The sequence below is a fragment of the Micropterus salmoides genome, unplaced genomic scaffold (assembly GCF_014851395.1).
Source record: "Micropterus salmoides isolate LMB-PRFRI ecotype aquatic unplaced genomic scaffold, ASM1485139v1 Ms_hic_scaffold_19, whole genome shotgun sequence".
Taxonomy (NCBI): Eukaryota; Metazoa; Chordata; class Actinopteri; order Centrarchiformes; family Centrarchidae; genus Micropterus; species Micropterus salmoides.
Window position 1 is genome coordinate 20,933,457 of NW_024041039.1, and position 14,136 is coordinate 20,947,592.

At 39.4% G+C, this 14,136-nt stretch overlaps 1 long non-coding RNA gene across 1 annotated transcript; it reads left to right on the forward strand.

Moving 5' to 3' along the window:
• The first annotated feature begins 9,049 nt into the window (after positions 1 to 9,049).
• Positions 9,050 to 10,647, forward strand: LOC119909873. Its single transcript, XR_005445555.1, has 4 exons — positions 9,050 to 9,187; positions 10,078 to 10,088; positions 10,175 to 10,234; positions 10,425 to 10,647. It is a non-coding gene; the product is annotated as an uncharacterized LOC119909873 (long non-coding RNA).
• Positions 10,648 to 14,136: the final 3,489 nt, after the last annotated feature.

Sequence of the window (14,136 nt, forward strand, 5' to 3'; positions counted from 1 at the left end):
GACTGATTTATTGTTTATTCACATATATAGCACAATTATCCAGAGCAAACGCATGGAAACTTTTATGGCTCCATTCACAACTCAACAAATCTAAAGCCTCTATAATTTAAGTGTGGTAAACATGCGTTGTGTTTGTTATGAATTTTCAGCCATGTCAGCAACATCATGTGGCAAACAAATGTTTGGAGGATTTCTGCATAGGATGAACTGATTACATTGGTGAAATAAAATGCAATAAAAGTCAGGGTGATAATACAAATCAATCAGCACCTAGACCAAAAAATAAACTTTCTGAAACATGGCTCAAAGCAACATCTCAGAAAATAAATGTTCTATGTAGATCTAATAGCTGCTCCAGGGGTGGAGTTGTGGCCATCTATGTTTCCTCTGATCTTGTATCTAAGTTAATCATAAGTCAAGCCTCTACATTTTTAATGCGCTTTTCTACATGTTTTATGCAAATACTGTAAATGTATAACTATTGGTAGGATAGGCCACCCTCTTCGCTTGCAGAGTCCTTTAATTGCCTGATCTTCACCATAAATTTCATTTCTTGTAGAAATTAAATCATTTTAGGTCATTTCAATAAAAACTAGTTAGATAAGTCATTGAAAAAAAAATCACTGTAAATACAGATTATGAGCCACAAATACACTGAACAAAATTATAACTACAACACTTTTGTTTTTGCCCCCATTCATCATGAGCTGAACTCACAGATCTAAGACTTTCTCTATGTACACAAAAGGCCTATTTCTCTCAAATGTTGTTCACAAATCTGTCAAACTCTGTGTTAGTGAGCACTTCTCCTTTGCCGAGATAATCCATCCACCTCACAGGTGTAGCATATCAAGATGCTGATCAGACAACATGGGTATTGCACAGGTGTGCCTTAGGCTGATGCTGCTGTTGTATAGAACACAAGTTGCCCATCAGCAGCCATGTGGGCAAAGCAAATAAATTATTTACAGAGGTCAGTGTCTGTGTGAAAAACAGTTGTTGAACAAGGCAGAGTCACTATCTCATTTTGATAGGGGATCCTTATTCACAACATAGCACGATATAAATCCAGACTGCTGCGTGTGTTGTGGCATCAAAGTACGGCACCCTCCACATTAACTATTCACCGTCATCAAGCTAACAGCAGAGGCAGCAGCAGAGACAATTGCACATCATGTCCACAATGTGGCGCCAAATCTATGTCACAAGGAGCCTCCAAAATATGAAGAGGTCAAGAGGCCGCCTGCCTCCCAGCCTGCTTTCCTATAGCTGATGCACAAGCTAACTGTAACCTACACATATACAGGCAGCTACAGACACAGAAGAAGAGAGACAGTCCACTTCCTGCAGTGCTCAACACATCAGCTGTGCTGTAGTTATCCTGTAATATAGACTGCTCTGTGATACGACCCAGATATTTAGTATGAATCTGCTGTTCAGTCACCCTGTGTGGCTTTTTGGTCAGAAATATCAAGGTGACTCAAAAAGTGTTGACAAAGCAATTTTAACTCAGAGTCCACTTACTTGCTTGTCCTGGAGCTTTTGATTGTATCCCCTGGTCCTCATCACCAGACTGAGTTTTCTCATTAGCCATGCTGGAACTGTAGTTGTTTTTCCATGTTATGTCACCTGTTCAGCTATAAAATATTTCACAACAAATTGTCATTGTGTGGGGAGAGCATCTTTACTTAAATCAGATATTATGGACAGATATAAGCCCTTTGTGGTTCTCAGAAAAAAAAATAAACTAATGCAATATAAATGATATATAATAAACACAACTAATATTTTCAAAAACAAAAACTTTATCTATTTTATTTTCTCAATTCAAATCTACTTGGAATAAATTAAACAATAATGCAATGAAAACAGCATTTTCAGTGTAAACATTCTAGTGTCACTGTTTTAAATCATCTGCAATCTTCCCCATTTTTTCCCCCTTCACTTTGCTTGTCATGGGCTGCTGTTTACTGTATACTGACTACAGTGTCCTCGTTTTCTGGATCAAAAAAGCTGATCATCATTTACATAGAAAGGCCTTTGAGTATTACTCAGTGAAAGATAAGTGAAAACTAAGTGAAGTGAAGTGAGTGAACAGCAATGACCACACTCATTCAGGCTTTATTTACTCACACCTGGTTTCCCCTTTCAGCTGTTTATTGTTATTATAACCTGATTTAGAGATGAATGATTATCTAAAATCACAAAGGTGCAATTATAGACATTATGAGAAACGCTGCAGCTTTAAAACAGATGCAGCACCTTCACCTGAATCAACATGATTTGACAGCATTTTTATAAGGGAGGTTATTTTCACACAAGTTAGGTATGCACTAAACTTTCAAGTTTGTGCATGTTCACATGAAAATGAGTGCTGAGACATTCCTTTGCCTGAGCCACACAGCCTATCTATCACAGCTTCTTTGAATTAGTGCACAAATCATCATCAGGTTTGACATGACAAAGAGCTGAATATCAAAATACAAGAAAACAACATTTTTAGACATGTTTGCGCTTCAGAAAACAGAAGACTGATCGTTTCGGGTCACAATTTGGCCGTCTACAAAACTCCCCTTCACCCATCAGACTTCATGAGACCGGTTTGTTGTCCTCTAGTGCACTTACCTGGATCACCTCATGTGATGTTTTTTACGAATGACTTAAGACAGAAAGGTGGTGCCCAAGGGATGTAATTATTGTAAATACCCAAACAGACAGTGAGGTTGGTATTACTACTGTTGCAGTTTGAACCGGTGGTGACTGGTTACAAACAAACACGTGTAGGCTACAGCGTTGGGATGACCTCAATCACTCATGGTACTACTTTTGCATTTACATTTCTTGTTAGAAAGTACATTTACACAAGTACTTTAAGTATAATGTTGAGATACTTGTACTGTTCTTGTTGTATGCTACTTTACATCTACTAAACTACATTTCAAAGGTAATTATTGTAGTATTTACTATTTTTTTTCATTATTTAATTAGAAGTTTATTTGAAGAAAAAGATTTTACATGTAAAACATATGATAAGCTTTGAAAATGTTACCAACAGTATATACATTTGTTAAAATTAACGATCATAACTAGAAAAACATTAAAACGTTACACACAGTACTGCATTGGTGATAATGATCCACTAACATGACACTCCTAATAAGACCACTACTGCGTACGGGTACGGGTGTGTACCTAAAAGGGTACAAATGCTTGTCGTTGGGAAGGTACCCTTTTGAGAGACAATTGTTTACCATTTATTGCTAGTCTATTTTTGTACCTTATCAAATTGTACTAGTTAAAGTACAATTGTGTACCCTGCAAGACATAAAGGTACCTTTAAACTACAGTGGGGCCAAAAAGTATTTAGTCAGCCACTGATTGTGCAAGTTCTCCTACTTAGAAAGATGAGAGAGGTCTGTAATTTTCATCATAGGTACACTTCAACTATAAGAGACAAAATGAGAAATAAAAATCACATTGTAGGATTTTTAAAGAATTTATTTGTAAATTATGTTGGAAAATAAGTATTTGGTCACCCACAAACAAGCAAGATTTCTGTCTCTCACAGACCTGTAACTTCTTCTTTAAGAAGCTCTTCTGTTCTCCACTTGTTACCTGTATTAATGGCACCTGTTTGAACTCGTTCTCTGTATAAAAGACACCTGTCCACAGCTTCAAACAGTCAGACTCCAAACTCAACCGCCGTGGCCAAAACCGAAGAGCTGTCGAAGGACACCAGGAAGAAAATTGTAGACCTGCACCAGGCTGGGAAGAGTGAATCTACAATAGGCAAGCAGGTTGGTGTGAATAAATCAACTGTGGGAGCAATTGTAGCAATTGTAAGAAAATGGAAGACATACAAGACCATTGATAATCTTCCTCTATCTGGGGCTCCACGCAAGATCTCATCACGTGGGGTCAAAATGTTCATAAGAACGGTGAGCAAAAATCCCAGAACTACACGGAGGGACCTGATGAATGACCTGCAGAGAGCTGGGACCAAAGTAACAAAGGCTACCATCAGTAACACACTACGCTGAGAGGGACTCAAATCCTGCAGTGCCAGGCGTGTCCCCCTGCTTAAGCCAGTACATGTCCAGGCCCGTCTGAAGTTTGCCAGAGAGCATATGGATGAAACCAAAATAGAACTTTTTAGAACCTATGATGAAAGTTACAGACCTCATCTTTCTAAGTAGGAGAACTTGCACAATCAGTGGCTGACTAAATGCTTTTTGGCCCCACTGTATATACAGTAGTACGATAATGTACCCATTTAAAGGGTAATATGTCCTATTAAGGGCACCACCCCAGCGAAAAGCTATTCTGGATTTTAAGGAGACAAATGTACCAGAATTCTTTACACAATAATTGCTTTTTGACTGTTAATTATAACACTATAACATCCACTGATATAACACTTCTACCTAAACCCCAATGTGAAACTACAGGATACATTGAACAATAGACACTTTTTATACTCCTTCGATTTGTCCCCCGTCTGTATGAACAGGAAAAAATTCAACATATTTAGACAGAATACCTCAATGAAACCCAAACCAACCGTTGTCTGTTAACTGTGACACGGTAAGCGTGGAAATGATTGTCAAAAGAGCAAGGAAATAAGTTTCCCACACAACACCCAAAAAGTCTCAACATACTGAATTTTCAAGAATGAAGGGATGGCTTCTGTGTGTACATGACCTACAACAAAAACATCCCCAAGGGCATATTTGACAACATTAACAGATACAGATGACCCATGCAAAATCGTGAAAACTGAAAAACCTATTTTAATTAACTCCTCCAAAGCCACATGTCCGATCTACACCAAATTTGGTACGGATAATCTCTGGACCAAGCTGATAAAAGTCTGCAGAGGAAATTTTGATCTGACAAAAAAATGTTGCAATTATATGCTAACAAATGTTTGCGGGAAGTGATGTCATATTTTACGTTTAGAATGGCCGATCATACCAAATTTGGAGCAATAATGTGGGACACCCCCCTGAGGGCACATTTTGCCTCATAACTACGCGCCATTACGTCGCACATTCATAAACCTTATGTCTACGTGTTTGGGGAATACTGCCGTTTCGTATGGTATAGGACACGCCTCTGTGCGATGACGTTTTCATTTGGCTAAATTGCGAAAACTGTAAAACCTATTTTAATTAATTCCTCCGAAGCGGCAAGTCCGATCGGCACCAAACTTGTCACCGACAATTACATATACATTACATTTACTCATTTGGCAGACGCTTTTATCCAAAGCGACGTACATTTGAGGAACAACATACAATCATTAACAAAGCATAAAATACAGCACGAGATCTACAACTGACAATACATATTAATAAAAGCAGTAATAAATACTAGTAAGCGCTAATGGCACATATCGCATCAATGGGAATACGTAGGGAAAGAAGTTAGAGTTAAAAAGTGCAATCAACACAAGATAATTGTAGGGGACAGAAGAAGAAGAGCACAGGAAGTGCATGTTAGAGGTTAGGAGTTAGAGGTGTTATAAGTGTTCTCGGAAGAGATGAGTTTTCAAGAGCTTCTTGAAGTTAGAGAGGGACGCCCCTGCTCTGATGGCATGTGGTAGCTCGTTCCACCATCGTGGTGTCACAGATGCGAACAGCCGGGACTGGGATTGCTTTGTGTGAAGGCGGCTTTTGTTGGAGGAGCGTAGTGGCCCGAGAAGGAACGTAAACTTGTATTATGGAGTTTAGGTAGGTGGGCGCAGACCCAGTAGTCACTCTGTATGCAAGCATTAGTGACTTGAATCTGATTCTGGAAGCCATGAGTAGCCAGTGGAGGTCACACAGCAATGGAGTGACATGCGTCCTTTTGGGCTGATCAAAAACCAGACCTCTGCTGCATTCAGAACCATTTGGTGTGAATCTAGACGCCGCTGTTAATCGTATATGAAATCCCACTACCATAGACATACATTCATTTTATATCTCCGTAACCGCAAGTCCCTTTGATGTCAAACTCTGGTCGCTTATTTGTCGCGGGTCCCCGAAGCCACGGCTGAGCGCCCGGGTCAACTCACGCGCCCTCCGCTGGGCGAGGGGGTACGGCTGGCGGTTCTAGTTTATTATTAGTTTTATAATTGTGGATTTTATTGTTTTTAGTGTGTGTATCTTATGTGTTGTCAGCCTTTTTTATCCAATTCTGCAATCTTTATGTGTCTCTGTTTTCTGTAAAGTGTACTGGAACCACACAGCTGGTGATTTTACACTTTAAATAAATTTGACTTGACTTGACCATTGAAAGACAACCGCCCAATCATATGAGCAGAGATGCTGTTCACATGAAATAGTTGCTAGAGCAGCTTTAATCGTGTGCTCTACTTCATTAAGACTGAAAGTGAAGCCCTCTGTGGAGAGCATCTTAAGGTCAGGGTTGTAATAGTACTTTCAAGCCCTCTTTCACATGTGAATGGTGAACCATTAAAGCTAAGTGAATGTGACTCAACTTTGAGCGATATTTTCCACTTATGTTCCCAAATGTATAATAAAAAGCACAGATTTTATACTTATTTCTTTTAGCTCCAAGTGGGTTTACAATTTCAAATTCATCTTCATAAAAATGAAGTGTTAGAGCTTGAGGATTATCTTTGAAAAATGAGTGCTCTAAAGTACATGCCATCACCATAGTCTGTCAGAACATCATCATCTCAGTTTCTGTGGTTATCCAAAACAACCTGTTCCCACACATCATCTACACAGCAATATTTTTTAATAGCTGTGTGATTGGAACTTAAGTACCAATTTTCAATCCTGCATTGTCTCTTACAGCGTAACTGATTTGTTCTGTCAAGTCCATTTTTGATTTGCAGTGTTCTTCTATTATGTATGGTGACCCAATTGAATCGCATGCTTTCTGAAAAAATCTGATGTAGACAAAACTTGCTTGTGTGTTCAACTAGTTCTTCGGATGTTTCTTCAGGTGATTCAGAGCATTACAAATATTGTTTTTGTTTTTTACGATTAACATGCCGCCAAAAAGAATGATACTTGGAAAAAGCCGACTGGCAGTAACTTATCCCACAAGTTATGTTGAAATGAGGTTCGTGGGCATGCACAAGTCCAATATGCCGAATCAGCTTCCATAGAGTCAAGGTCCTTTTTTGAACATTTCGAACACTGATGCAGTCCAGGCAGTATCAGTAAAATACATCCAACCCAAGCCCACAACAAGCACATTGCGGCAAACCCCTCTTACCGGCGGAATCGCAGGTGTCCTGTAGGCAGAGCTGCTGAATCACTAAAGGTGTCTGGTCTGAATGGCAGGGCTTGTCATAGATGGGGTCATCAGGTAAAAGGTCATCATGTTTTCAAATTTAAAAATAAATAAACAAAGGACAGGTCTGGTGAGGTGCATACGCAGAGCCCAAAGGATACTAAAGGACAGCACCCACCCATCCACAGCCTGTTCACCCTGTTGCCTTCTGGGAAGAGATATATTAGTTTCTGCTGCTGCACCACCAGACTGCAGAGCAGCTTTTCCCCCCAAGCAAATTCATCCTCAGCACTGCTCTGCTGAATATAGTTTATTTCTGCTTACCATTTTTATAATTGCTTTTTTATTACTGTACATTGTCTGACAAATAAACCTACTTAGTAACTAGGGCTGACCCCAAATAGTCGAAGAGTCGATGCTTCGATAGGCGGGGCCTGTTTCAACTGTCAATTTCACAGTCGAAGCTTCACAGCGAAACAAGGATCATTCCATTTTGGCGATATGGGGGTGCTCAACGTCTGATTTTCCATAGAACTACCAGTTTTCTCCCAATAAGTAAATGTACAGCCTATTACAATATATATATTGACGTTTAATGCTGTAAATAAACATGTAAAAAGAAAAAAAAAACTTCCAATAAATGTTTTTAAAGTGCGTGAATAAATCCAAAATTCTAACCCTAACCCTGGGTCGTCAGTGCGCATGAGTAGGCGTAGCATGTATATGTGTAGTGGCAGGAGGAACACTTGCTGAAGATGGAGTCCCACCTTCAATGGTGTTGTGCGGAGTTGTCCGCACCTCGCGGGACTTTCGGGTTATTTATCACCGTTGATGAACCACACAAATATTATATCGTTTTTAAACAATAAATAGAACCGTGAGGAACCGCGACGTGCATGCAGTTGTCAACAACACGGCAAAAACTCAAGACTGGTGAATGGCAGGCGAGAGAGAGAGAAAATGGTCAATAAGCCTCAGTTTAGCTTCGGCCGTGCACAAAAACTCACATGATTCAGCTATCAGTCGACAATAGGCAGAACTTGACTTGATTCTGATTCGACTTTGTAAATCCCTTAGTCGGGGACAGCCCTATTAGTAACATTTGTTTAATCCACAGTTATGCTACTGTAGGCCTACTGTACCCTTCATAACCTGTTTGCATCAAACAAGTTTACCATGAGGCATGATCAAATAAATATATAACAATGATCCCTTACTAGTAACATGTAAGACTAAAATGCAGCCCTGCCTCCAAGGCGTTTAAGTGCATACACGGCCACAGTAATTTGAAGAAAGATTTTAAGATCACCGGGAAATTTTCGGCACTAGTACAGGCAGCAGTGTGGCTTTTATAATATTGCTGGAATGTGCCTCCTGTCTCATGCTAGAAATCTGTTGCAGCATGAGACTTAAAATGTAATCCGGGCAGCATGTTACGTTTCCCCTACAACATACACTGTTGAGCAAATAGAAAATTGCTGTGCCTGAAGGTGATTTTCGGAGAAAAGATTTGGCAATTCAGAACAATTTTAAGGGTGGGCCAGTTTTAATCACAGACACCCCTCTGGTTACGCCCCTGCTCTCAAGTGTCTGTGAATGTCCTTATATTAATGTTTAGAGGTGGAACTGTCAGTTGATCTCAGGTGGAAAAACACTGACTGACCACACCCACAAGCTTACCTGTCCTACATCCGTCACAGCATTTCACAACTTGTATGCAGTACTAACACACCCACGTCGTCTCATACGGCCCCTTATAAATACAAACTAAACACACACATTAGACACAATCCTTGATTTTTGCACCGGGTATGTAATGGGTACTGCTGATTATTTGTAATGCAAGTGTAATGTAATGATTCAGATTTGAAAAAGCCTTCTTTTCATTTGTTTTCCCAGGGAAAAACTTTGTTCTGCACAGAAAAAATGAGTGAACGTAAGTCTCTTTAATTATGTGTGCACAGATTTTGACTGCATGTTGTACTTCACTTGGTTTACTGCACATTTGAGAGTAGGTCAGCAGTAGGTTAGTAGCTCCAATCTCACCTTAGGGTTTGGTGTTTGGCATAATATAATAATTGCTTTTAATTTTTTAATGGCTTATTTCCTTTTGTTATTTAACCGAGGGTCAAACCTTCTGTTGGGGGGGCGGCTAAATATAGATTGAAAATATATTAGCCTATGTAATATTAAAAACACCTGACCAGATGTGTAAACCACCAGCAACAGTGACACACTGCTTAGTATTTAACATGTACATCAGTGGTGCTGCGATTTAAACATCCTGTGTTTTACCTGCGTGGTAGACCAAAATGTTGGCACGTGCTCGCTAGCATTGCACAGCTGTTGTGTATCGAGCATCCAGTGTGTTTGGAGTCAGTTTAACACCGAATATCGAGGGGAGAAGCTTCCTTTTAGCTTTTAGAGACATTTGATGACTGGTTAATAAAAATTTCCATATTTCATATAGCCTATTGGGGGAGGGGGCATGACCCCCCATCCCCTGCCGTGATTTAGCGCTAGTATTCCCAGGAATACAAATACAGTACTTCACACAACAACTGAAAGTAAATCAATTGTGTTCATTGTCAAAGATAATTTAAACAATAGGAAAAGCACACTGTCTATGTTGAGATTTTTTTATTCCGTGGTGCAATAAGATCATAATTTTTTTAAAGGCACCATTGGCTTAAATTGAACTAAAATCGCATTTTCATGTCAACCGTCCATTTGCAACCTTTTTTGATACATTTGGTTTTAGTTCATGTGTAATTTTTTTTGTCAGTTTGCACATTTTTGACTTTGTTTTTTGTCTTTCTATCACAGCTGGCAAAAAGGTGAGTCAGTTTTCTTCCTTACAGTGCTTTAGACCTGTGACTAACAGCATGAAAACGTGTACTCAAAAAGCTGCTTCCCCTTTCAGGACGGGAAGGGAAAGAAGCCAGAGGCAACGGAAGGACACTTAACATCTGAATCAGATGGAGTAAGTCATCTTTCATCTTCCTGAACAGTGCTTCATACGTTTTGTCTCACTGGCTGATTCAGTAACTCTGCAGTGCTCTGGTGTTCATTTTCCATTTTCTTCTACAGGAAGGAGGAGTTTTACAACCTTTTTGAATTAAAACTATACATATATAGATACAAACATAATCTGTTCTTGTGGTTGTTTACAGGTTAAAGGGAAAAAAGAAGCAAAAGGACAAGAAATGAAAGACAAACCTGTTGGTTGTGGAGGTCGTGGTGGTGGTAGCGGAGGTGGTGGTGGTGGTGGCGGAGGTCGCGGTGGAGGTCGGGGTGATCAATAAATGATGAAGAAATCCTTGACTCGCCATTCTGTGATAATAATTGTAAAGACTTAAATACATGTATAATAAACAAATCCAGAAAAAGACAAGACTGGTTAATTGTTTATTCACATAAATAAAAGTTCAGTTGCCGACTCCAATTTTACCACATTTATTCAAATTAGATGCATGGGAACATTTACAGCTCGATGTGTAGGTTCACTACTTCACAAGTTTAAAGCCTCTATAATTTGAGGGTGGTGAACATGCACAGTTGTCTGATAACTATAGGGTTGTGTTTCACAGAAGAATATGATGATGTGCGTTTGTCATGAATATTGTTACGTGGCAAACAAATATTTGGAGAACTTCTGCATATGATCAAGTGAGGATGAACAATAGCATAGCTTTATACACTACAGACAAGTATTTCTGTTATACTGAGCTTAGTGCCCTAAAAAGGTTTTGACATGTTCATCATCAGTTTAACTAAAACTAGACTTTATTAAGTGTAACATTATCTTGCCTCTTTAAAAGGCTTTACACATTCGGAGGCTAATGCAGCACAACAGGCTGCATGACAGGCTATATGAAGGCTACAGGTTATTATGGAGAATAAGTTCAACCAAAAAATGTAGATCAAAATAACTGCATAAATATTGTAAACAGGGGGAAAGCTTGGCTCTGTCTAAAGGTAACAAAATCGACCAATCAGCACCTCTACGGCTACATAACATTACAGTAATGAACATATTTTATTTTGTGTGTTTGATCCTTACAGAAGAAATAAAGTGTAGAGTGACAATTTACCATTTTCCTAGGGGTTATCCCAGCCAAGAAATATTCCAGGACATAAGCAATTAATAAAAATAAAAATCATTTTCATGGTTCACTGACTTGTAATCGGGTGAATGATGTATCTATCACTGCTGCTCTGGCCAGGGGAGCATTCTATGGCACCACGTTGAAATCCCGGGCAGGATGTCTGTTGCGAGAACAGCGTAATGCTTTACAGCACTACAACACTTCAACAAGACTCTTAAGCAAGCAAGAAGCAAAGAGTGTATAATGTACAAAATAAGTTCTTTGGAAGAAGCTAGCTCGGTATTCTCAGTATGGATATCATGGCAGAGGCTGCAAAGAGACCGAAGAGGATGTCGGAGGAAGCGAGGAAGAGAAAAAGAGAGGGTGAGGAGCAAGCAACTGGGCAAGAACAAGTATCGAGCTAAAAGCTGAAAAGATGCAGGACAGATGCTGAGCTGGCCTCCTTTCTGTTGGACTAGTAAGTAATAACTTATTAGCTGGCTGGCATGTGTTGTGTTGAAAGTTGTCGAAATCGTCCAGAAGTTTCACAGACAGAGGTTAATCTTTGATGATATGAGACCTTACTAGATAACACATTCGGACATTGTTAACGTTACTGTAAGTGCTGTCAGTCTTGTTGAGCTTTGTTGGCTAGCTTGCCACCCAAGTTTCAAGTAACATTGTGATGCTGCTGGTACACAGAGGCGCTGGTGTCGAGACAAGGCCGGGCGAGCGGGCAAAATAACCGGGCTCAGCAGCCTCTGGACATAACGTTAGATAATGGCATAGATATAGAGACTGAAGAGGACATTAACAGAGGAAGTTAAGAAAAGGAAAAGAGAGTGACCAAGCAGGATGCTCTCGGATGATAGCAAGAGCTTCATGAAATAAAAGGCTGCAAAATGTTTGGCTGTGTTAGCAAAGTTTTTTACTCGCTAGTTTTTGAAGTTATGTAATCATAACAAATGCACAGCTATCCTTATTTATTTGACTTTAGACCGAGCCATGTCAGCTGTTTCTAGTATGTTTGCTAAGCTAAGTAGCATGCAGTAGAAGTTATATTTGTAGATTGACAAAAAATGAATGAAGTGAATGAGTGCATTTCCCAATATGTCAAACTACTCCTTTTTGACCATCCTTTGGTCAGTTTGGTGCTTATATGTTGAATAGGATGAATGGGGGATGACGACTGTTGGCCTTTGCTGTAGCACCACCAAGAGGAAAATGTCATAACACACAAACAATTTCACAATAGGCAGTTCACTAAAAAATATCCCACACATTTATGCTCCCATTGGGAAAAGCTGTTTTGATTTTGATTATAACAAGGCCTTTCCTCTGCTGACATCCTCTATACAAAAATGTACAATTCTTAACACACAAACATATTAGCTTTCACTCCATAATAAGCTGCTCAGTGTCAGCTGTAGTGATCCAGATGGGCAGAGGTAGCCAGCAGTTCATCTTTAAACTATTTCGGTGCATGATATTTCTAGCAGGGAAAGCTATCTTTTCTCACATTGTTTCTCTGCATTTTGCTGTGTGTGCTTATGTAAAAAACACCATCAGATGTGATTATGTGTAAAATCTCCACAACAGCAACACCTGTCAAAGTGGCTGCTGGTATTTTGTTTGCCACTGGCCCATATTCTGCAGCAGCATTGTGGTGAATTGAGGATGACTCACTGTTGAAGGTAAAGGGGTAAACGCACCCCTGGTGTTTATGCTTTGTTATTTGTACAAAATTGTCCACATCTTGAGAACAGCCATGACTCAATGTTCTGTTCTGAGCAATGCAGGAGTCCTCTAAAGACTGTGAGATCATCTGGAGCTCTGCACTACCTCACACCCTCACCCAGATTTCCTTTCCACACCATTACTTGCATGTGAAGGAGTTTTAGAAGCTTCACTTTCTTTACTGCAAACAAGTCAGCTTTCTCCTGAGCATTTTCAGTTTTCATGTCCCTAAATGTTTTCCTGCTGATAGAAAAAAAAGCATTTGTTTAATTTTAGTTCCCCCCAATATCAAAAGACAGAATTTATGTCGACTTTGCAGTTCACCACACTGATACAGCATCTGGTAATGTTTTCCACACCAGACAGTCTGAGTCACTGAGTCACTCTCCTTTGGTCAGTGCTGATTAGACCAGGGGGTTTTCAAAGTCTGAGACTGCAGGCAAATCAGACAAATCGCCCCACCACCACATCTTTAGTTTACTTGGTAAGTTTCGCTCAATGCTGATGATTATATTATTTGATCCTATAGACACTCAACATTTGAACCAAAATAGCATAATACTGCTGTTTAACATAACTTCTGACTACACCAAATAGTTTTTAAAAAAGGTCAGTCCTATGGCATTTATTAGTTTCTGATGGGGGGCAAACAGTTCCCAAAAACTACTGTATCTCTGAACTCACACATGTAGGCTATTTTATGTGATCTCCTTTTGATAACTAATGCAATAAGTGATGTAATATTGTTTCACTTCTGTTCACTGAGCCTCCCCTGAAACGCCCCCCTAGGGAGTCCCGCCTCACACTTTGAAAACCCCTTGATTAGACCTTTCTGAGCACTGCTGTCTGATTCATCCAGTGTTAAATATTTATGGCAGTACATATCATACAATATCTTACTCTCCAATAAATGTCTATTTTAAAAAAAAGTTACTGTCCAGTGTAGTTAGTGGATATTTTCAAAAACACACAACAAATGACATTCACTCTAATTTTTGAAGTTTTACATATTTCTATCAATTAAACACATTTCAGCTGACGACAAAATGCATGCATGTAA